Source organism: Triturus cristatus, chromosome 6, assembly GCF_964204655.1.
Source record: "Triturus cristatus chromosome 6, aTriCri1.1, whole genome shotgun sequence".
NCBI classification, from domain to species: domain Eukaryota; kingdom Metazoa; phylum Chordata; class Amphibia; order Caudata; family Salamandridae; genus Triturus; species Triturus cristatus.
Genome location: NC_140589.1, coordinates 446,468,583 through 446,492,052, shown reverse-complemented (window position 1 = coordinate 446,492,052; position 23,470 = coordinate 446,468,583). Strand labels below are relative to the sequence as shown.

Here is a 23,470-nt window from a genome sequence, read left to right as displayed (position 1 = left end):
CATTTAACTATGCATCATCCGAGGCATCTCAGTAAGCTCTTGTAGCCAGTAGGGCATGAAAAATAGGGGATGCACATTAACATAAATAAATTGTACTGGTATCTGTCCAGCCATAACATTACTGTCTTTATCAGTTACTATCTGCTCATTGATGTCATGCTAGACTGATCTTGAAATGTTGCTTGCACAAAAATATACTTACACCATGTAACGCCTGGCTTAGCAGTTTTTGCAATGGTGACAATGGAGCTGGTCTTTAGATACCGGTCATAGATCATGCCATGCATAGCACAGCATGAAATGAACAGACATATCTTTTTAAAATGAAGCCATGAGTGCCTTAGCACAAATTGTCCTCAATGTGACCCTCTGTGCCTCTAGCTAATCAAATACTCAAATGTGAATGTGCAGTGATAGCTGTGCATTGTATGCTGCATCAAAAATATCATATACAAGTAGTGACTGCCAGTTGGCCAAGTACATGTGTGTATGAAGCCTATCTAACTGGCACAGACATCACAGCAATGTGTGAGGTAAAAGCCTCACATGTAGTGACACATACCACCAGTGCTAACCCTAATGAGTGACACTGAGGCATGTTTTTACTTACACACATGACCAGTCATAGGCATACATCAATGTGAGTAACTAGTGCCTCCTGACAGCGCAGTATCACGCATATTAAGACAGTTCAGATAGACTACACTCCAGTACACCACACAGATCAAATTACATATCCATATTGTGTTGTTAGGCCCACCAAATCTGGTAAAATGGTTCCTCTTCTGATCCTGTAGCAATATGCGGGTAAAATATTTACTAAAATCCATGCAGCAGTAATATTTTTCATTTCCGCCACAGAAAATACTCGCAAACTACATGTATACACAAGAAATATTTGTGCCTACCCCTTAGCGGGTAACATTCTGTTGCAAACTCGTAAAACGGGCCGCAAACGGCCAGGAAGTGATGTCAGTCTGTGTCCTGTTCAATGGAGGAGTACTGTACACTTTCACTATCTCTTTCAACCACATTGTTAGTTTCTGTTGTCAGTTGTGGATGTGTTGGAAGGTGTCTGCTGGTATCAATCAATCAATCAATCAAGCATTTATAGAGCACGCTACTCACCCGTGGGGGTCTCAAGGCGCTGGAAGGGAAGAAAGGGGGGGTGCTGCTACTGTTCGAAGAGCCAGGTCTTGAGGTGTTTCCTGAAGGTGAGATGGCCCTGGGTCATTCACAGGTGTGCGGGGAGGGAGTTCCAGGTAACGGCACCAGCAGTGGTTCTGAGAATTCGTGTGACAGATGCGAGGGCGAGGCTGGCAGATCGGAGCTGGCGGGTGGCGGCGTGAAACGAGAGGTGGTTGTTAAGGTCTTCGGGGCCCTTGTTGTGGCGAGCTTTGTGTGCGTGGATGAGGAGCCTGAACGTGATCCTCTTGCTGACGGGGAGCCAATGCAGGTTTCTCAGGTGGGCGGATATGTGGTGATGGCGAGGGATGTCGAGGACGAGTCATGCGGAGGAGTTCTGTATGCGTTGCAGTAGTTTCTGAAGTTTGGCGGTGGTTCCTGCGTACAGGGCGTTTCCGTAGTCTAGTCGGCTGGTGATGAGGGCCTGGGTGACGGTTTTTCTTGTTTCGGTGGGGATCCATATGAAGATTTTTCGGAGCATGCGCAGGGTGTTGAAGCAGGAGGACAAGACGGTGTTGACTTGCTTGGTCATTGTAAGGGAGGAGTCCAGGATGAATCCCAGGTTGCGTGCATGGTCAGAGGGTGTCGGCGCGGGGCCCAGTGCAGTGGGCCACCAGGAGTCGTCCCAGGCGGATGGCGTATGTCCGAGGATGAGGACCTCTGTCTTGTCTGAGTTCAGCTTCAGGCGGCTTAGCTTCATCCATTCTGCGACATCTTTCATTCCTTCCTGGAGGTTGGTTTTTGCGGTGGCAGGGTCTTTGGTGAGGGAAAGTATAAGCTGGGTGTCGTCGGCGTAGGAGATGATGTTGATGTTGTATTTGCGTGCGATGGCGGCGAGGGGGCTCATGTAGATGTTGAAGAGGGTTGGGCTGAGAGAGGAGCCTTGGGGTACGCCGCAGATGATATTGGTAGCCTCTGAGCGGAAAGGGGGGGAGACGGACTCTCTGGGTTCTGTTGGAGAGGAACAAGGTGATCCAGTCCAGGGCCTTTCCTTGGTATGGGGGTTTGGAGAGAGTTCTGTGTGTAGTGTACTGTCCATACTGTCCATGTTGAGTCCTGTGTCTCTATAACATATGTGTTTTTTTTGACTGGCTGATTTTTTTGACGATTGTACGTCTTAGGGGTCTCTTTGTAATTTTCACAGTTCTTAGGGGTATTTTGTGGGCACTTTTTTGTTTTCCTGGGGTCACCTGTGTTTTTTGAGATGTTGGGTCATGGCAGGGAGGGCAAGATATCTGAGGGGATCTTGGGTCGGTTTCTATGCTCGTAAAGTTTTGCTTGCCAAAGATGGTTGAGGCTGTGTGACATATCCTCCAGGGATACAATGTTAAAATACGGAACCTGAAGTGGGAGCACATCTGTGAGAAAATGTTGAAAATGTTTGGTGAGGACAGGACTGTCCAGCAGTGGAAGCACCATTGACAGGATGGTGTGAGGCATGAGGGAGACCTCCTGGATCGCCCGGGACTGATTGTCAGCAGGCAAGGTGGTAAGTACATAACCAACTTTGTTTCACATACAGAGCATGAATCCACTGGACTCTAATTGGGTTCCGGACAACATCTATGCACACCTCATGGAATGTGCTACCTGGATAAACAAAATGCCTGTCATGATATACTGTCTATCCCTGCATGCTTTGATATTAGCATCCTTCACATGATCAACTGGCTGTCATTCTCTGTGAGATACACAATGTGGGTCATCATGTCAAGGGTCGTGATACACTTGTGTGGAGTAAAATGAAACCATTTGACCTAACAACGTCATGTCTATTAACGTTGGTGATGAAAAAAGTTAATCATGAAGCTGAGGAACAAGTTATAGTCTGTTTCATCCCACAGATCATGGTAGGGATGTCCATTAGGCCACAAGGCTGAAATTGACATGTGTTGTGGGTCAGACAGGCAAAGCACATTCCAACATGTATTTAATGTGGACAGCTATTCTACAACTGTTGTCACTGCACTCTGTGCTTGCTTTGTCCGATCCCAGGAGTTAACAAGTTGTCATCAACATCGTATTCGGATTACTGGTATTATTTACTTTAAGAGTTGTCAGGTCATGTGTGATGTGCCATGTTTTTTATGATGTGTTAATAGAACAAGTTGTGTGAATTTTGTTTGTGCCAATTATGCAGAATAACATCATGCTTTTGGAGTCACAAACATGACATGTTTACTTTGTTTTCAGACAACATGTCACCGGAGGAACAGAGGCAGTTCCTACAGCATATGGAACGGTACCAACACATCAGTCACGTGGCCAAGGGCTTTAATGACATGGCACGAAGGTACCGTGAGGAGAAGACTTCTGGCAACTGGAAGTTCATTGCAGACAGCACCAAGAAAGGTGGTAAAAGACATGCTACCCCGCCTGTATCCTCGACACACCAGAGCCAGACATAGCCAATCCCAGGTCCTTCAAGTGTACGACATCGTGGCACACAGCAACAAACCTTGGCAGTTCCCGGACCATCAACACCAGCTCAACGTGCTGCAACCACCTCTACTCAAACCATTATAGCTCCCTCACAGAGTGCTCAAACAGGCACATCATCAAGACCTGCAGGACAACAACAGAGGTAATTCCTGACAACTAGTAAGAGAAGGCTACTCTACAATTTGAACGTTGGAGAGGCCCTTCTTGAACATGACAATGATGAGTTCAAGGGCCAGGACATAAAGGGGGCCTGGGGCTCCCCTATTTTTGCCCAAATGATTTTTGTCATCCCCCTGGACAGTCCCCCAATTCCCCTCACCTGATTACCATCCATGTTGTACAATATTTTTTTATTTAGTGATAAGTGTAGTTTTAGTGTAGGGCTATTATAGTGTTAGGTGTAGTTAGTTCTTAGTTTTTTCTGAATCTCTACTTAGTGTTTTTGATTAAGTTTCCTTTTCTTTAGGATGGAGGGTTGATGTGTTTTTGGTCTTGTTAAAAGAAAGAATGCAATATATATTTGTTCATTATGTATGTTTAGTTAGTTCATGTATAGGCCAAGCTGTCTTTGTCCCGTCCCTGGATGTGCCGTAAGGGGGGAAGTGGGATGATGTATAATATATTTTGTTATGTGTATAGTCTTAGGTAAGATAGTTAGATTAGTATAGGTTAATATCAGTACAGATTAGGTTAGTGTAGTTTAGGATGAGTCAGTATTATTAGTTTAGTTTTTTAATTGCTACGGGTTGATGGTTTGTGCTGACAATGAATGTTGATGTGTTGACATCTATTGTTGAATTTGTAGTAGATCACAACAGTTGCATGCCGCACACAATCAGTTTGAGTGTCTACAAATATAATTACGCCATCTTCAAGGGACAGGCTACCGTCAATCTTCATTTCGAATGTGAGTGAACCAAACTGTTTGATGTTTAGGGTAGCAAAATTCAGTTTGGAGAAGGCTTTGGAGTGGTCTGAAAAATTTGTATCCATATGAGACTATTTTGCAAGTACAGATTTACATAGGATGCACTGTGGACATTGTGCTCACACAGCATTGGTTACATGCTGTAGGTATGTTGCTAGGATACTTTGGATCATCTTTGATGACATCGGTCCCCACAACAGCTTCACTTTCCATGTGGGAGTGCAGGGGATGTGTGCTTTTCATTTTTTACTAGTCATCCTAACGCCTCTGTACGAGTTTCAACACAACCTTGTACATTGTGGACAACATTGGGAAATATTTTACATACAAGTGTAGGTCAAGGTGTGTTGTGCTGTGCCTTCCAGCACAACAGCACTACGATTTGATCCAGAAACACACTTTGACATATGCTATCCTACACCATTCCTTTGCTTTTAGCTAGATAGATTTGTCATCATATGTGACATGTTGAGGGAACTGTCTTTGCATTTGTGATGGCATGTCACCCATCTATTCATCCGCTGTTCATCACATTTACAATGAGTACATGTTCTAAGTATTCCTTGTTTTTTACAGACAGTTTGAGCCACTTCATGTGGCTTGACACTGACTTGATTAGTGTCCCAAGTCAGGATCAACATCCTCAGCATAGAGTATTTTTATGTAGCTGAAACAGTGTTGTCTTACAGATCTGAGTATTGGTAGAGTCACACATGTCTGTGCTTCTCAGTGCCTATCAGGAACACAGAGTCAGCATATTCCCTTTTCCAAATGTCCCTTGATTTGTACTGGAGGCTAAACTGACCATGCCTTGTTGGCACGTTTAAACGTAAATGGTCACAGGCAACACACATCTTAGTGACTTAAGTTATACTATTTACATGTGCATTGACTGAGTTAGCAGACTGGCCCAGTTCTTTTTACAACAACACCCCATTGTGTAAATTCCCAGTGGAGGGCCAGACAGAATCCTTGGGCGGGAATATGTCTAGAGACATGTTGAGTAAGAGGCACAGTTCAGTCAGCAGTCTCATTGCAGTGTCATTGGGAACAATGGCAACATTGGCAGTCCGTATTGAAATCCAAGGTGAGTGTAGCAGAGTCATTCAGAGGACAGTGGAAGGTGATGTTCCGAGGCATGATGGTAAGCACAAGTCCAAGCAGAAACTGTCCATTTGACACAGATGAATGCTACCGCTGACTTTTTCGCAAGAATGTTGATTCATCCACATCTTCCTCCTCTGATGTGTCATGTGCCTTCCGTGGGCCTGATTTTGGATTGACAGGAGCACTGTGAGGCAGTGACACATCAGGTGGGTAAGAGGTGGATGTTGAAGGTGCAGCAGCATTCATCTGTCCCAAATGATGAAGAATCACTGCAGTGATGAGAAGCTGCAGGGCTTGCAAGACTCCAGCAATGTCTCTTTATTAGGAAGCCATAGCAGCCAAGTATGAAGCCTGCATCCGGTCCATGCTCCCCATGATCTTTCACATTTTATGCAACTTCTTGGTGACATCGCTGGAGCCACTTTGACTGAACAGTTGTTCTTGTCTCTGAGTTAGTACTCCAGCAATGGATTGGCCTCTTTGGCTCAACACCACACTCAGCCAAATGGGGAACACAGGGCTGCATCTCATTGACAAAAAGTTGATGCAGCTCTGTGAACCAACCTGCTCTGGAGCAAAAAGTTAACAGGCCACCATCAATGCAGGCACACATGTACCATTGTGAAAGGGTGTCTGAGTTGAGTTGAAGATTGTACATGTGCAGGTAGGGGGTCCTTATTGCACATACTCAATCTTCCCCACAACACAGGCACCCATGCACAATGGTGCAAGTGTGGTTACATCAGTGGTGACCTGCTAACTTTTGCCCCAGAGCAGGGTGGTGCACAGGGCTGCATCATATTGTTGTCAATGAGAGGCAGCCCTGTGTTCCCAGTTTAGCTGAGTGTGTGTTTGAAGGTGGTTCTGACCATCTGAGCCACCCGGATTTTTCGCTTTTTCAACACCTAATTTTTGAGCTTTTACTATTTGAGAGCTTCATCAGCTAGCACTCACCCACAGTGAACTCATGATGAAACAGACTGTATGTGGTTGATTGCACCTGTGTCCGCCTTGTTAGAGAAGGCCGCTGCGCGCTGCCAGGGTAGACGGGCACTGGACTGGCTACATGTCGACACGTGTGCACACACGTGTGCACCCATGTAAGGGCTGCGCAGGGGAGATTTCTGTCGTGCGCAGCCCAGGAGCAGGTACAGATAGAATTGTGTGGCAAGAATTATGCAGAGTTGGGTGGGGACATGGAATAAGCTTTATTATGTGGGGAGACGCATGTAAGGGAAAGTCAGTGTGCTTTACTGTTTTCACTGTAGGAACACTGCATTACTCTCCCATGAAGACAGGGACCACATGGGGTAGTTTCACTTACATAGGGCCTACAAATTCCAGACACAAACCAAAGTACACTGTAAGTTGTGTAAAAACAAGTATTCTGCTGAGTCCAAAGTCATATCCGTAATGCTTATGGGTCATCCAGAAATGACATATTTATGTGACTCCTCTCATAACCAAAGCCTGGCAGGGCTGGATTAATTAGCTTCCTCCCCAAGCTGTAGCATCATAGGCCTAGCCCTTCACTGCAAGCATTCCAAGGGTGAAGGTCTTCTCTCCAGGAGGGAGAGATGGGTGTGAAGCTGCAGGTTATCCATCAGCAGCTGTCACCAGGGGCCAGGCACCAGGCCTGCTCCGGGACGGGGCTTTGAAGTCAGCAAGGGGGAAGGGGCTTTTCGGAGACCATGTGACATGAAACCCCTGGACAACTCCATTTTGAAGTATCCCAGAGGCCTGTGCAGGAAGGAAGGAGCAGGGGTAGAGAGCTGATGTGTCGCTACAGGATAGGGCAGAAGTGCCTTCCTGCCAGCACCCTCCACATTATTTTAAAAGGTCTTGCACAGGAAGAGGAGCTCTCTCTGGGGTGTGGTCTTGCTGATGAACACTGGTGCTGGAGCCTGGCGCCATAGGCAGTTGGAAGGAGGAACCCCCAGACTGTTCCAGGACTCTGGACTGTGCCTTTGAGGGAGTCCAGGGCCAGTGAGGAGAAGACTGGGCCTCTGTGCAAGGAGAAGCCCAGAAGGAGAGCCAGGTGAAAGGCTGGCTCAGGGAGCCAGGGAAGACAGCTCCTTGCAGAGCCCCCATCCTGGAGGCCAGGAGGGTGGCAAAGAGTGCTCCAGGTGGCTGGAGTTGGCCAACAGGAGCAAGAAGAGGCTAAGAGTGTCAAAATCATTCGCACAGGGGGAGAGATATGCCCCCCACAAGGCAAGCAACCTTTGACCTTTTGCTGAGACCGACGACAAAGCGTGTGGGGCTCCACTATTGGTCTTGGATGTGCCCCTGGGGTGGGTCAGGTCCCAGGGTCTGCCCCCAGAAGAAGGAAAAGCTGGAGAACACTGACACACCCCTGGAAAGCTACCTACAGGGCCCAGGCTTTCCCTGCTCCCCCCACGAAGTAAAGTCAGGGAGCGCCGTTGTGCTCCCCGTGAATGTGCTCCAGAGGGGGGCCAGGAGCCAACCCTGGCCTCGACAAAGACAAAGCTGGGGAGTGCCGTTGCGCTCCCCGAGAAGGAATTCCAGGGGCCCCAGACCCCCAACTCTGGTCCCCGAAGAGAAGGCACAAGTCGGGGAGCGCCGTCATGCCCCACATGAAGAGAAAACTGGGGAGCCCCGTCATGCTCCTCGTGAAGGAATTCCAGGGGCCTGGGACCCCCAACTCCAGGCCCTTATGCAGATGGTAGCTGGGGAGCACCATCGCGTTCCCTGCGAAGAATGCCCTTGGGCCAGGGACCACATCTCCGGGGCACTGAAAAGAAGGCAGAAGTCGGGGAGTACCATTGCGCTCTGGATCGCCAACTCCGGGTACTGGGTTCCGGTGTGAGGGGAGAAGAGGGGAGTGCCGCCACACTCCCCCGCAACAGGAGGAAAGAGGGGGAGTGGCGCCGCAATCCCCTGAGTCCCTACATGTCTGCCTGCCGGAACTGGCAGACCAGAATGAAGAGCCAGCTCTAGTGGCAGCACGCGACGGCGCTGGCCAGTCAAGGAGCCGGCGAGAGCAGCTGTGGGTGGACTCCCTGAGCTGCTCTCCAACTCACCTGTATGTGGGTGCCCAGGTGGGACCGGGCCGCCGAGGGAGCAGAGATGTGGTGTGAGGCCACCAGCAACAGCAGCGCGGTTCTCCGCTGTTCTAATATGCGCGTGCTGCGCCTGAAGTACCCCATAATGCCTTGCAAGACATGGGGAATGCTGCTTGTTTTGGTGCATGGTAGCCCCCGGAGGAGGGGTCACACCCAGGTGTTAGAAAAGGTGCAGGAGGAGCTGCAGGAGCAGCGCGGACTCCCCCAGCATGAAAGTGGAAAGTCACCACCCTCAGTCTCTGGGGTCTTCAAGGAAAGAACCCCTCAAGGGTTACTCATGTTTTCTGAGCCTACCTAACACTGGAACTTTTGTTCTACAGCTAGAAGCTGATGGTTAGGACTACACTGATGTGTGAAAGGTGGAACATGGATTGTCTTAGTCGAGACATTCCCTAGAGGTGAAGAGGTGTAATTTCGCAAGTGGTGCATTTACATGATGTTGTTTCTTTTGGGGACTGTAAGTGGGGTTATGCTGCTAGACATCCCTCTTAGGGCGCCTGGTTGTAAATGCTTCATCCTGTGATTATTACTGTGATGCCTTTTAGCGGCTTTAATTGCATTGCATTGTAACTGTTATCAGAGATCATAAGTACTTGGCATTCTAAGGGATGCTTAGACATGTATTCTTGCTACTGCATTGGTTGAAAAACAATCTAGACTGTCCGCCACTGTAATTCAATGGCATATCCTGTATGGTCAGTATGAGATGCTCAGTCAGGGTTATGTGTCACTATGGCAGGTTTTCCCATTACAAATGCTTGGTGAGATAATGAGGTGGGCTGACACTGGGATGGTGCCAGTGGGGAGGGTCCTCACTCCAGGTTATAGTCAACCCACTGCATTTGGGGGCAAGATTATGTGCATACATGGGAGTGGTGGTACTAGACCCCCCCTTGCGGGAGGGGTGGGAATGTTGTGCAAAGTCACGAACTAATTCCAACAGCTTATGTATATTTGTAAATTGATGCATAGTATTGAGTAGTGTGTGTGTGTAATAAATATACTCTTCCTTTTTACAAAGAAAAGTATGGACTGGACAATCAATTTTTGAGTGTTATTTATGCGTACCTGTAAATGGCGATTACTAGCCTACACCACTTCCCTTGAGTAAGCCGTAGACTGCTCTGCAACGCTTACCCTCTAAGAGCGCTACAATGGGGCATTTGGTTCCCAGTGAAGGACATACGTAGACATATTGTTTGTGCAGGCCTCACAAATGATGCCTCGTTTTCCAACAGTGTGGTATTGAGCCAAAGAGGCCAATGCAACACTCTGCCACCTCTCCAGTCAATATGCTCCTTTGCTTGTTCATGTAGCCCATAGTTTGTAGACTCATGAATGGTAGGTTTGCTATATGCACGATGGTGGAGCCACGTTCTAGTTGTTGTAACGCTGGCTTTTCTCCTTTTTATTTCCGGTTCCGCGCTACGCATGCACACACTCGCCCATACCGGTACTGCCATGATGCTCGCTCGCTCGCTGTTTTCTACTCCTTGGTAAGTTATACTGGGCTAGTTAGGTCTTATCCAGTGTTCGTTATGACCCATTCCTGTATACATTTTTTGACAAGGCGTTTTTTCTTTTTTCGTTAGAATTGGTGATCACTCACTCGGATTCACCTCTGTCTTCAACTACTCTGGAATTCCTGTACGGAAGCATACCTTGGTTTTTATAACCTTGCCTTATGATATGGGAGACATTACCCTTTTGTTTTATTACTTGTCCGGTGACATGGTGACCATTTGTCTCGATACCTTCGTGTAAGGACTTAGGTAAGATTAAGCCCGTCCTTTTCATATTTCGAGTTATTTGATGACCCATAGGTTCGGTGTTTTCTATGTACTGTTTGTTAATTCAATTAGAACCGCTAGACATCCATTTTGTGGTTTAAACGCAAATATATTTTCTTTGATATTTATATTTTAGCTTGATTACATTTCTGCTGTTTTCTGTGGGATTTGTTAACACTGTGGCGGCTATGGTTTTCACATTCGAATTGTGTGATTGTGGGTGAATCACTCGTCTAATATTGACTGACGTGTGATATTGACTAGTCCAATTACCAATTACCGTTTGTGCTCCCTTTTGCATTTCTCGTAGATTTTCTTCATACTGCAATTGGCTTGTCTTTCTCTACTGTGCAATATACGTACCCAGCTGGGTTGGAATTATCTTCGGTTTGGAGTCGTTTTGTTTCTTTCCATTAGCTACAGGTACCTTCCTTTTTCAATTTTCGTCCTTTTTTCTGTATTTTTCTTTTCTTTGGACTTTTGCATTTTTTATTCTGGGTCTTTTTTCTTCATATTCTGCTAGAAATCTTTTTCTTTTAGGAATATTCTGTGACACGTATTCGATCTATTTTCACTAGACACGGTTGACACTGGCTTTTTACTGTAGTTTACTCTTATGTTTTCTTTTATGATCTGTTTTCCTTTATCCTTTTATTTCACAACGACATATTAGTAAGTTCACGGTCCTCTTTCTTTCACAGGGTGCACTCATTTTCCAATTGAGTGGGCATGATGATGAATCTTATGTTTTTATTATCCTTTTCCTTGAAATGTAATTACTTTCACAGGATGTTTTTGGTTGGGTTTCCACGTGGTCTCTGTGCGATCACACTATGGGTGACTGAGAGGTTTTTGTCTCTCTAGTTACTGTGATTTTAATTTCTTGTGTTTATATCAAAATATTTGTATCATTCCCAGCCCTGAAGAGTCGTGGGATGACCTTGCCTGAAGAAACACATGTCGGCTGGTCATGTTTTCGAAAGGAATAAAGAACATCTATTATGATTGAAGATTTGGGTCCATTTTGCTTTCGATGTTACAATATCTGATTGATTTTATACATATGTGTGCACAGGTTTTGTTTGTACTATTTTGTAGCAGGGCTTGCCCTACACACATTGAGGGGTTTGAAGGGTCTCCCCTTCCTGTATAGCACCATATCTACTTGTTTAGTTTACACCTTGTACGCATACACGCAGTGCGCCACTACTTCCTATTTACTTAATATCCTCTTCGCTAGTTTTATGAATATTTTGATGGGCTGAATTCCAAGCCAGTGAGACCACCATTATGTGTTTTTATAGGTATTCAACAGCTAAAGTGACATGTGTATATACCCCCAGGTACCTATGTATTTGGAAATAGATCTACACACAGTGTGGGTGTGCACTGAGAGATTTTTAGTTGAACAAGAGCAACATTTGTCCCCATCCCCTATTTCCCCCAGTCCCTGGTTGTTACTTACCCTGTTGCTGATGTAGCTGGCCATGTTCAGCACTATCCTGTCCCTGGACTCCAACCAATGACTCTTTGCAAATGACTGTGGACACCTGTTCCTCCAAGGCATCCAACTCCTCCTGTGGCACTGGGTTCCACCTCCTGTCTGTAGTGCTGCCTGCCGAATGTTGGACACTTTCTGCTTTGTCTTGCGCCTAGCATCATGCCAGAGCTTCTTGCAGTCGGTCACTTGGCTACGATGGACTGTCATATTGACTTTTTGGTTCCCAATGACACTGTGGAGCTGACAAAGAGCTGGTGTTGTTTGTCTGTCACCTCCACAATCAGGATCTCATTTTCCTGCTGCCTGAACCTGGTTTTCCTCTTCCCATGGGTCGCTGGATAATCCTCCTTCCTGTTAGTGGGGCTAGGGGGGTTGTTATCTCATGCATTACTGGTTCCAGGTTTCTCCATGTTGCTTCAGGGTTATTTTTTTTGGTGTGCTTCGTGGGCTTTTTGTAGTTTATTTTTCCCGCTAAGAGTTAAAAAAAAGTGCAGTCACGCTGATTAACTTGTATTTTCTGTAGGGGTGGGTGGAATTTGCGAAATTCACTTTCGCAAATTATTGCGAAAATTTTAAAAATCTCCGCAAACACGCGGAAATATCGCGAAGATGCGGAAGTTTTTTTCCCGCTCGTTCGCGGTATTTTCTGCGTGGTCGCGACTCTCCAACTTACCCATGCGGTTGCTCGCGGGCGCGGCCATCTTGTTTTCACTTGTCTCGTGGTGCATGATCGTGAGAAGAAAGACGTGATCGCGCGACGAATGATGTTACTGCGGGCGCGAACTGTCGCGAGACAGCGCAAATGGCTACCAACAATCCAACATCTTGTGGGGAACGCGACCGGATCGGGAAAACTTGTCGGCGAACGCGGGGATTCAGGTAAGGCGATCGCACGCACGAGAGAATGTATTATTTTACAGTGCGAGCAAGCAAAAAATTTCCGGTAAAAAGTGGATTGCCGAAATTTTGACATTTTCGCACTCTCCGCGGAATGCGAAAATGTCAAACTATTGCAATTTCCGTGAGCGGAACGGAATTTTAGCCCAGGCCTAATTTTCTGCCCGCTGACTGGCCATCCGTCACTTTTTTGCATGTTAGCGGCAAGATGTTTAATGCTGTGACGCTGGTCTTAACGTCAACAATTCCCAGCACGATAAAAAAACTATCGCCATGTAGTACCATGGCGATTATGTTCAGCGGTACGAGGCAGTAAGAAAATTGCCACTAACTAACGTTAGTGTTAGTTAGCAGAAATTCTTGTACATATGCCCCTGAGAGTGTTGTTGAAGAAGCATTTACTTTGATTAGAAAAGCATTTATAATAATATTGAATAGACACTAAATGCAACACTATTGTGTATGAAGAAATGAAGTGTTAGAAAAAAGCTTCTTAAGAGAACTAAGTTTTGCTAAATTTTGTAATTTGAATTGAAGCATACCTCTAGTACAGAACCTGATTTTAATGAAGAAAGCTATTTCCAAGTGCATGCAGTTGATTTAACTGGCTGTTGTTATGAGGTAAAAGATGGCACTCCTGTTCCAAAAGAGGAGGTGATTCCTAGGAATGTAGAAGACATGATAACTGAAGAGGTGCAAGGAAGGTGTAGATAGGCCCCTGTATACAAATGGAGCTGTAGTAGTATTTGCATTGTTTGTCAGCAGTCAATTTACATTTTTAGAGATTTTTTACGTCAATTTCCAGATTGAAGTGTAAAGTGAAAAATTGCAAGATTTCAAGCTTTAATCCATGCAAAGTGAGAAAGTATACTAATTTAGAGGGACATTTACTGGCCTGTCTATCAAATAAATTGTGCAAAAGAATCTTTCATCATTTCAGGATGTTTGCTGGGCACAACTTAAAAATACAAAATTTTGTTAGGAGACTTTACTATGTAAAAACTCCTGCCTTATACTTAGAAGAGATGAATATAACTTTATTGCTTGATACACTAGCAGAGGTAGAAAGAGTTTGTGAAGATATCCAGTTTCAGTTGTTTGGTCCAGAAGAGGAGTCTAGGCAAAATGAAGAGTTCATTACTGGAGATGTTGAAGAACAGGATACATAAATTAGTACTGAAACGTTTGCAATGTTTGGCACAGTTTCCTCAGGAAAACAAAACTTTGTCTGTATTTGTTGTCGACACATTCACTACAAAATGCAAACTCGGTATGTAGTTGTGTACTCTAAATCAGAAAAAAAGAGCAATGATAAGTGGCAAGAATTTGCTTAATAATTTTTTGTTGACGAAGGATTTGCTTTGTCCACATGGAAGATTATTTGTAAGTACTTCTGGGATAAGTTAGAGAATAATAAAATGCCAGCAAGAACCATATATATCAAGTTAGACTTGTTATCTATTCCGATTCTTATACAACATGTACAAGAAGTCATTTTTATGGAGCCAAAGACAGGAAAATAACTTCCAACTGAGCCCCAAAAAGGACTAAAAGGAAGAGTTGTATATTCACCTTTAGATTTTAAACAGAATATTGAAACCATATGGGTAGATTGAGGTATTGAAGAACCACTTATCATTTTAGTAAATGGGTTTCCAACCAAGAATAGAAAAATCTGGAAAGAGTTAATAGATGTTAAGGAAGTTAAAAAAAAGCAAATTAGCAAAACAATTATATTTATCACATAAATGTTGATGTTGCTGAAAATGAAATATGCATAGAGGATGACACTTTACAATCAAGTGGACAGATTGAAACAGTGGAGTCCAGATCAGAAGAAATTTATGAACACTAGCATCCACCCCCTTGCATTCTAAAGAAATCTTTGGAGATGCTATTGAGATCTTTAAAATGAAACAAGCAAAAGGAGCTCCCTTGAGTGTCTGGAAAAAATCTTAGAAGCTCGCTGTTTTCTCTAAATGTTTCCCACTGGAGTAGGTGGCTGATATGATGATGCCCTGCACAGATACCAGGAACAAGGAGCTGAATACCGATCAACCAGATTATATTCAGAGGATCCAAGATTTCACCAATATATTCCATACATATTCCATCTTCTGTTTGAGAGTGACTTGTCTAGACTATGTTATGTCGTGAATTACATACTGAAGACAGAGGTTAATCTTCAAAATGTGTCTGCAAGGGAATTTGTTGATAAAATTCAAGGAAAAGATCAAAACTTAGAATACAACTTAATTAATTTGATGGTGTGCCAATGTGGGACCAACCAGTATTGGTATCTTCGTCATGGAGAACTCAAATGCATGTTGAGAAACCTAGGTGCACCTACTTGGTTTGTCACACACAGTTGTGCTGAATAGGAGTGGGGTGACCTGCTTGAATTGTTGAGAAAGGTAATCTCTAACGTTGAGGACATCAATGTAAAGACATCAGGAGAACTTTACTATTTGGATCCTGCTAATGTTTGCAGATATTTTAACCACAGGTTCCAATCCATGTTGCTTTCATCAGCAACAAAAGTAATCCTCTTTTAGTGAAGTAACTGGTTTCATGTGGTGTAAAAAGAACCAAACAAGAGGCGTTCCTCATATTCACATGCTGTTATGGATATAAGATGCACCAAAATTTGGAACAGACAGTGATGAGTCTGTGCTGTCTTTTATAGGACAGTATGTCCCAAACGTCATCCTGAAAGACACTACTGAGAAAGGCCTGAGACAACAAGTTCTATACTTCCAAACACATAGATATGGAAAGTACTTCCTTCTAAAAATACAGAAGCAAAGGAAAATGAGATGTCATTTTGGATTTCCACAACCGGCTATTTCACAAGGAAGACTGAGGAGCTATTTATCTGCAGTCAGATGTGCAGTGACATGAAAGTCACAGAAAAACAAATACACCCTGAGAAGAACAGAGGCTTCCAAGTGCATTAATGATTATAAAGCTGTAATTCTAAAAATGTGAAATACAAATATGGATATACAATTTGTTGCAGACAGCTCCATTGCTGTTGCTTGGTATTACACTTCCTACATTAAAAACGCAGAGAAGACTGAGATGAAAGAGATGTGGCAGGAGATTATTGAAGAAAAGGCTCTAACTAAAAAGTTGTACAGCTTTATTTTAAAAATGCTGTCCCACAGGGAGATAGGATCTTATGAATACTGGGACAGGCTGAGCTTGGACAGTTTGTACTCGAAGTAAAGGGGAATTATTTGGGAAGGTCTAGGCTCTGCAAGTACATGAAATATATTGTTAAAGTCCTTCCTGGAAATTTAGTACCAGAGTTCGACCCACAAAGTAAAGATATTGTAAAGTCAAACATGTTAGATACCCAAGAAGAAGTGTACACCTAGAAAACATGAGCCTCTATGAAGTTCTTCAGCACTGCAGATACAGAAGAGAAAACTGAGAAGAAGGCAAATTTGCAGTACTCAGATGTGACGGTTGTTTAGTGACACATGCAAAAGAAAATCTAATTAACTACAGAAAACTTAGTTGCCAAGCTACAGACAAAAGAGACTTCTATTTGCCACTTCTACAACAAATCTTGGTGTGCTGAATCAAAATTACTGGAAGGCTATGACTGCTATGAAGATTCATTCAATACAGTGTTCAGTGTTCCAACATTTTATGCAAATATTAAGAGATCAAATGCAACAATAAGAAACAATTGTTGCAGAGGTATCTAGGGAGAGTTCACAGAGCATTCAAAGTTCTACACCACTCAGTCAAGATCCTCTCGGACCAGCTATTATTGAAAATGAAGCGGCAATAGTGATGAATGAGGTGGAAAGTGAAACAGGAAAGTGCAATGGAACAAGCTTGACAGGAAAATGAAGATCTGGAACAATTATTTGCACATCTGAACAACAAACAAAAAGACAAGAAATAATGCAATTTCTGTTCCTTTAAACTAATTCTATTATACATCAATGATCAAGCTGGCACTGGGAAACACTTTTTAATTAAAGTGCTCACCGCTTATCTACAGAGGACTACAGAAGCAAATTTGTCATGTGTAGTAACAGCACCAACTGGATTAGTTTAACACCTTATTAAAGAAGTCACTCTACATCGACCCCTAATGGCTACCTGTTGAACAAGAAAATATACTGGAATATCAGAAGTCTGGTGAAGCTTGTCTTGAGGCGGCAAGATTATGGAAGAAAATTAAGCTTTTAATCATCGTTGATGTAAGCATTGTCTCAAATGTAATGCTTGCCTTCATTCACTTAAGAATGCAACACATTTTAAGAACAGTGAACGATATTCTCTTCAGGGAACAGCATTTCATTGTCTTCGGTGACGTACTGCAAGTAACCCCTGTGAAAGAAGAGCCTGTTTTCAAGACATTCATGCATGAAAAAACTCATAATTCATTAGGGAATATTGGAAATGTGACCATTTTGCTGAATTTCCAATACAAGGAAGTACTGAGGAATATGCGTCAAGCATCTGATGAGGTGTACGGAAATATTCTGAAGGGTATTAGAGTTGGAGTTCTGACAAAGGAAGATAAGAGTACCTTACAAAGTTGGCTTATCAAAAACATATTCTCCTGTACCAAGACAGCAGCAGAGCAAATGTTCGATTTCATTGAAGAAGGAAAATCAATAGCCTGTTTAATGCCTACACTTGAAGGGTGCTGCAACTTTCATGAAGAATTACTGACACTGGAGATATAAGAAATTATTAAACTAATAGCTATTGACAAAATGGAATACCTGGGTGTGACAATATTGCTAAGTAAAAAACCAAAAATTAATTTTGTGGCGTAATTTAAATGTTGAAGAGGGATTAGTAAATGGTGCAATAGGTAAAGTTATTGATTTCCTTAATTTGCAAATAGGAATCAGATTGAATATGTGGCTATAAAATTTGATCAGATTAATGACGTGAAACAGATCGTGCAGTAGGCTGTACATTTTTTGTTAGTGAAAGACTTATATGTGAGGTTCCAGCAGTTCCCATTCTCTCTAGCATATGCTGTAACTATCCATACATCACAAGGTTTAAGTGTAGATGCAGTTTTTATTAATGTTGGAAGTACTGTATTCACTAAAGGCATGTCACATTCTGCATTGTCATGAGTTAGAACATTGTCCGTTTTTTTTATGATGCAAAGAAAGTTAGTACTGTTACTAGTTGTGTTAGAGAGTACAATCAGTTAGGAAGAGTATATGCCCCTCACTTAGGACAGCATCTTATTTATGAAAAACAGACAATCTGTCCTACGCAGAAGCTTATGAAGCAATCAATGGATGTTCCCGAAAAGATGCAAAAGATAGATAAACAAGAAGATATTAAGAAGAAAAAAAGCAAAATAAGGGTGATATCATTGGCTTTCTGTTAGAAAATAGTAATGGTGTAAACTGCTATGCTTATGTTCTCAATGTAGTCCTCCATTTAGCACATCTTGTAAATGAAATTGAAGATAAAGCAGGCAGCAGATTCTGCTCTGAACTATGTCCTTTGGTGGAATTTGTACGCAGTGATAGGACTGTACCACATTCTGCTTCAGGCATTCGAAATGTAGTTGACACATATACTGGATCTTAACTATTTTCTCTAAAGTCTCAACAAGACACACAAGAATTTATTATGGTCATTCTTAGACTTCTGGAACAAGATGAAGTAAATATTGAAGAATTATTTGGTCTTACTTGCAAATGGGATAATAAATGTAAAGTTTGCTCTTTTACGTCTACCACTGACATTAATTCTGAAAGATTTATCTACTTAACATTACCGGATTCTAAGACTGTGCTATTTGACAGGCTGATGAAAAATGCTAACCAGAATATGACCTGCCCAAATTGTAGATCTGATTGTATGTCTACCTTGCAGTTACAGAGAACTGGGAACAATATTATAATGATGCTACAATGATGCAGTGGGATCTAAAATGCAAACTGAAATTACAAACTTCAAAGCAGGACAAATTCAATTTCAGGAAGAACATACCCGACAGTGGCTATCATCTTTCTTGAAAGACTTTGTATAACTGAAGGACTCTACACTGTGTACTTAGAAAATGTAAGTGGATGAACAAAATGCAATGACACCAAGCTTACTTTGAAACCAAAACTGCCATTCAAACTTCCAAATTGATACCTCTTCTTTCTTCAACCAAAGTTCTAGTGAGGATTCCTGTTTAAAAAGTGTTACCCTGTATTTGGTCTTCAAGGATCATCAATGCTTAAGACATCATTCGGCCTACCAGGGATGATGTCTTCAAAACGGTCTCTACAATTCCAATTTGAAATATACCTATTCCAAGTAATGGACTTCTTCCAAGATAATTTTTTTCGGCAATCTAAATGATTGTTTTTTCCCTGCTGTTCAAGGATAAAGCTTTATGCAGAAACTCGTTAACATTATACAAGCATACAAGCTGACAACAAAAAAAAGGAAACCTAAGATGTTTTAACTAATTATATATAAATTTTGAAATGCTGTACCTGTGTGTTGTTTTATTATTAACATGAACATTTATATTGTAGAAACGTAAACATTGCTATTCAAATTTATAACATATAACAATAACATATTTGTTTTGTCTCTTCTACAGATCAATGGAACCATTTATTGCAGTAATAATTACATCTTTACCCTCTATAAAACATCCAATAAAACTCACTCATACACACTGAGCCACTCTGGAACTCAATCATACATACACTGACACACGCATGAGTGAGCACACTGATGCATTCACTGAGATACTCACCCACTTCCTTACTGGCACACTAAGACACTCTGACACACTCGTACATAGACTAACACACCCTGGCACACACTGATAAATGTACTCACTAATACACTATATTTACAAGAAATTATTAAAAGCAGAGACACAGCTCTTTTTGGATGTTGTACGGTTCTAAAGAGAACCTTTTTTTTCTACTATTCTTTAGATTTTTTCAACCTATAGATAAGAACATGGTACAAAAAATAACTAGAAAGAAAAGAAACATTTTTTCTATCTTAAAAGTTGCACCCAAAAATTCTGGATGATGTAGTTCTCCCCCCAAAAATTTAACAGGGATGAGTGTTCACTGCCTGCAAATATTCTGCAGCAGATGTGGTGTTCAAACACACTGGCATGTAGTAGTGCAAACAGAGGATGGTCATATGACCGAATTTAGGACAGTTAGCTGGCACTGTGATTATAGCTGAAGTTGAAGCTCCATGTAAGACCAGTAGCTTCCTTTTCACGCATCATTCTTTGGTATGCCTTTTTGGGAATTGTCTTCAAATGTCTCCACATGGAAGACATGCTGTGACTGTTTTTCTTTGATGTTCTATAGGACAGCTCCTTCTTGCAAATCGTACACTTTACTATCTTTGCATACACGTTCTTCTCAGCTGAAAGGATAGTAAAAAATCTCCAAACATGCCTCTGCTTTTTAGCTACTTGGTCTTCAACCTCTTCATACGCCTCCAGAACAACAGGATCTTCTCCCTCTGCAGATGGTGTTGCTGCAGCCATTGGAACACATCTCCAAATAATACAATGGAAGAAGTTCAAAAGCAGTAGTTAACAATCTGCATGTCCTTCTCCTGCACACTTCTAATACAAATGCAATCTGCTGGGTGGGGTTTCACTCACAATAAGGTGTGGTCCCTAATTGACCAATGAAATGAGCATGTTTCACTGTGTACATGTGCAGCACCACAGTGCCCTTCAACAGATTTGCAATTCCATAAAAATCTATAAAACTAACAAATACACATCCAGTAAAATACATTTACTGAAGTGGTTGACCTTAAATATATCAACAGCAGTTAGAAGTTCCAAATAGTGATATATATTTAAAGATTTCCATTTTTTTAAATCTATAGATTGGAATAGATTATGATCACATGCCCATAGTACGAACCCATAGAGTAACTGTGGCTAGACTATGTTACCATGCTCAGTTTCTGGGAGTCTGACACCCTCAACCAGTGGCTGGCCTGTTTTCCCACATGACAAAAGCAGATCCTCGGAGAGAAATCCCTAAGCTAAGTAATCTCACCCATAAAGTGTGCCTTTCTGCCCTCAGAGACATCAGGAGCTCAGCGTGTCCTGGTGAAATGGGAAAACCTATCAGTGAGGCACCGCGGCAATAGCACCATATGCCACAGAAGCCCGAATAAATGCCCTCAGCATATGCTCCCAGTATGTGTGGTGTATTGTTGCAGGGCTGTCAATCTAATTCAGCCCTCGGAAAAGCTTCTACTAACAAGCCTGAAAGAGAAAGTTTCCTCTCGTCTTCTTCAAAACGGTCTCTACAATTCCAATTTGAATTATATCTATTCCAAGTAATGGACTTCTTCCAAGATAATTTTTTTCGACAATCTAAATTATTGTTTTTTCCCTGCTGTTCAAGGATAAAGATTTATGCAGAAACTTGTTAACATTATACAAGCATACAAGCTGACAACAGAAAAAAGGAAACCTAAGGTGTTTTAATTAATTATATAAATGCTTTGCAATGCTGTACCTGTGTGTTGTTTTATTATTAACATGAACATTTCTATTGTAGAAACATAAACTTTGCTATTCAAATTCATAACATATAACATATTTGTTTTTTTTCTTCTCCTAAAGATCAATGGAACCAGTTATTGCAGTAATAATTACATCTTTACCCTCTATAAAACATCCAATAAAACAGGAAGGCAGACATTGCTGCATAAACTGACAAACTCAAGCAGACACTGATACAGATACTGACACATCCATGGACACTTTAATAGTATATGTTGGTATACCCAATCTCACACTTAGGTATCACTGACACACCCACACAGATTGGAACATAGAGTAGCACACCCAGTAACAACCTTAAGCATAAACTGACACATCCAAGTACACAGAAATGTATGCATTCTTCAACATACTCCCCACTCACTCATACATACTCTGAGACACCCGTGTACTCACTTATAAATACAGTGACACACTGATGGATACACTAATGCACTCACTCACATAGTCAACCACTCACTCTTACACACACGAAGACACTCTGGGGCATACTCATACATACACTAAGACACAGATGGGCACAGCAACCCTTCCACTGAGACATTCACACAGTTACTGATACACAACCCTAGACACCCTAGGACTAACTGATACATACACTGATACACACCCATAGACACAGCATGGGTGTGTATCAGTGACACCCTAGGGCTCACCACTACATACACTGACACACTCATGGACACATTCATGCATTGACTGCCATTCTCACACATTCACTCATACTCACTCAAACACACCCTTGGATTCACTGTTACATACACTGAGACACTCATGGACACACTGATGCATTCTCTGAAAAATGCACCTACTCACTCAAACACACTGTGATAGTGTGGGATTCACTCATACATGCACTGACACACCCATGGACACACTAATCCTTTTACTAAAACATTCACACAGTTACTTATACACACTCCCAGACAGCATAGGACTCACTGGCATATACACTGATACACAAATTGACACTAATGGATTCACTAATACACTTACACACTTACTCATACACACCCTGAGACACCATAGTATTCACTATTACATACACTGACACAGTTATGCATTCATGCATTCACAGAGACACTCACACACTTACTCCTACACAACGTGAGACACTCTAGGAATCACTAATACATACAGTGACACACTCATAGAAACACTCACGCATTCACTGAGATAGTCACCCACTCACTCATATACACACTGAGCCACTCTGGAACTCACTCATACATACACTGCCACATGCATGAGCACACTGATGCATTCACTGAGATATTCACCCGCTCCCTTACTCGTACACTAAGACACTCTGACACTCTCTCGGACATGCACTAAAACACCCTGTCACACACTGATAAATGCACTCGCAAATACACTATATTTACAAAAAATTAATAAAAGCAGAAACACAGCTCTTTTTGGATGTTGTACAGTTCTAAAGAGAACCTTTTTTTCTACTATTCTTTAGATTTTGTCAACCTATAGATAAGAACATGGTATACAAAATAACTAGAAAGAAAACAAACATATTTTCTATCTTAAAAGTTACACCCAAAAATTCTGGATGATGTAATTCTCCTCCCAAAAATGTAACAGGGATGAGTGTTCACTGCCGGCAAATATTCTGCAGTAGATGTGGTGTTCAAACACACTGGTATGTAGTAGTGCAAACAGAGGATGGTCATATGACCGAATTTAGGACAGTCAGCTGGCACTGTGATTGTAGCTGAAGTTGAAGCTCCATGTACAGGTGATGTAGATGTGGAACCACGACCAGTAGCTTCCTTTTCACGCATCATTCTTTGGTATGCCTTCTTGGGAATTGTCTTCAAATGTTTCCACTTGGAAGATATGCTGTGACTGTTTTTGTTTGATATTCTATAGGACAGCTCCTTTTTACAGATCGTACACTTTACTATCTTTGCATACACGTTCTTCTCAGCTGAAAGGATAGTAAAAAATCTCCAAACATCC

General features: G+C 42.4%; 1 long non-coding RNA gene across 1 annotated transcript in view; it reads left to right on the top strand.

The window, feature by feature from the left end:
- The window catches only part of LOC146817287 (uncharacterized), a 192,374-nt gene extending 187,752 nt beyond the window's left edge, over window positions 1-4,622 (top strand). The window contains exon 3 of the long non-coding RNA XR_014962525.1: window positions 3,379-4,622. This is a non-coding gene — a long non-coding RNA (uncharacterized LOC146817287). The remainder of the gene's footprint in view (window positions 1-3,378) is intronic.
- The last annotated feature ends 18,848 nt before the right edge of the window (window positions 4,623-23,470 follow it).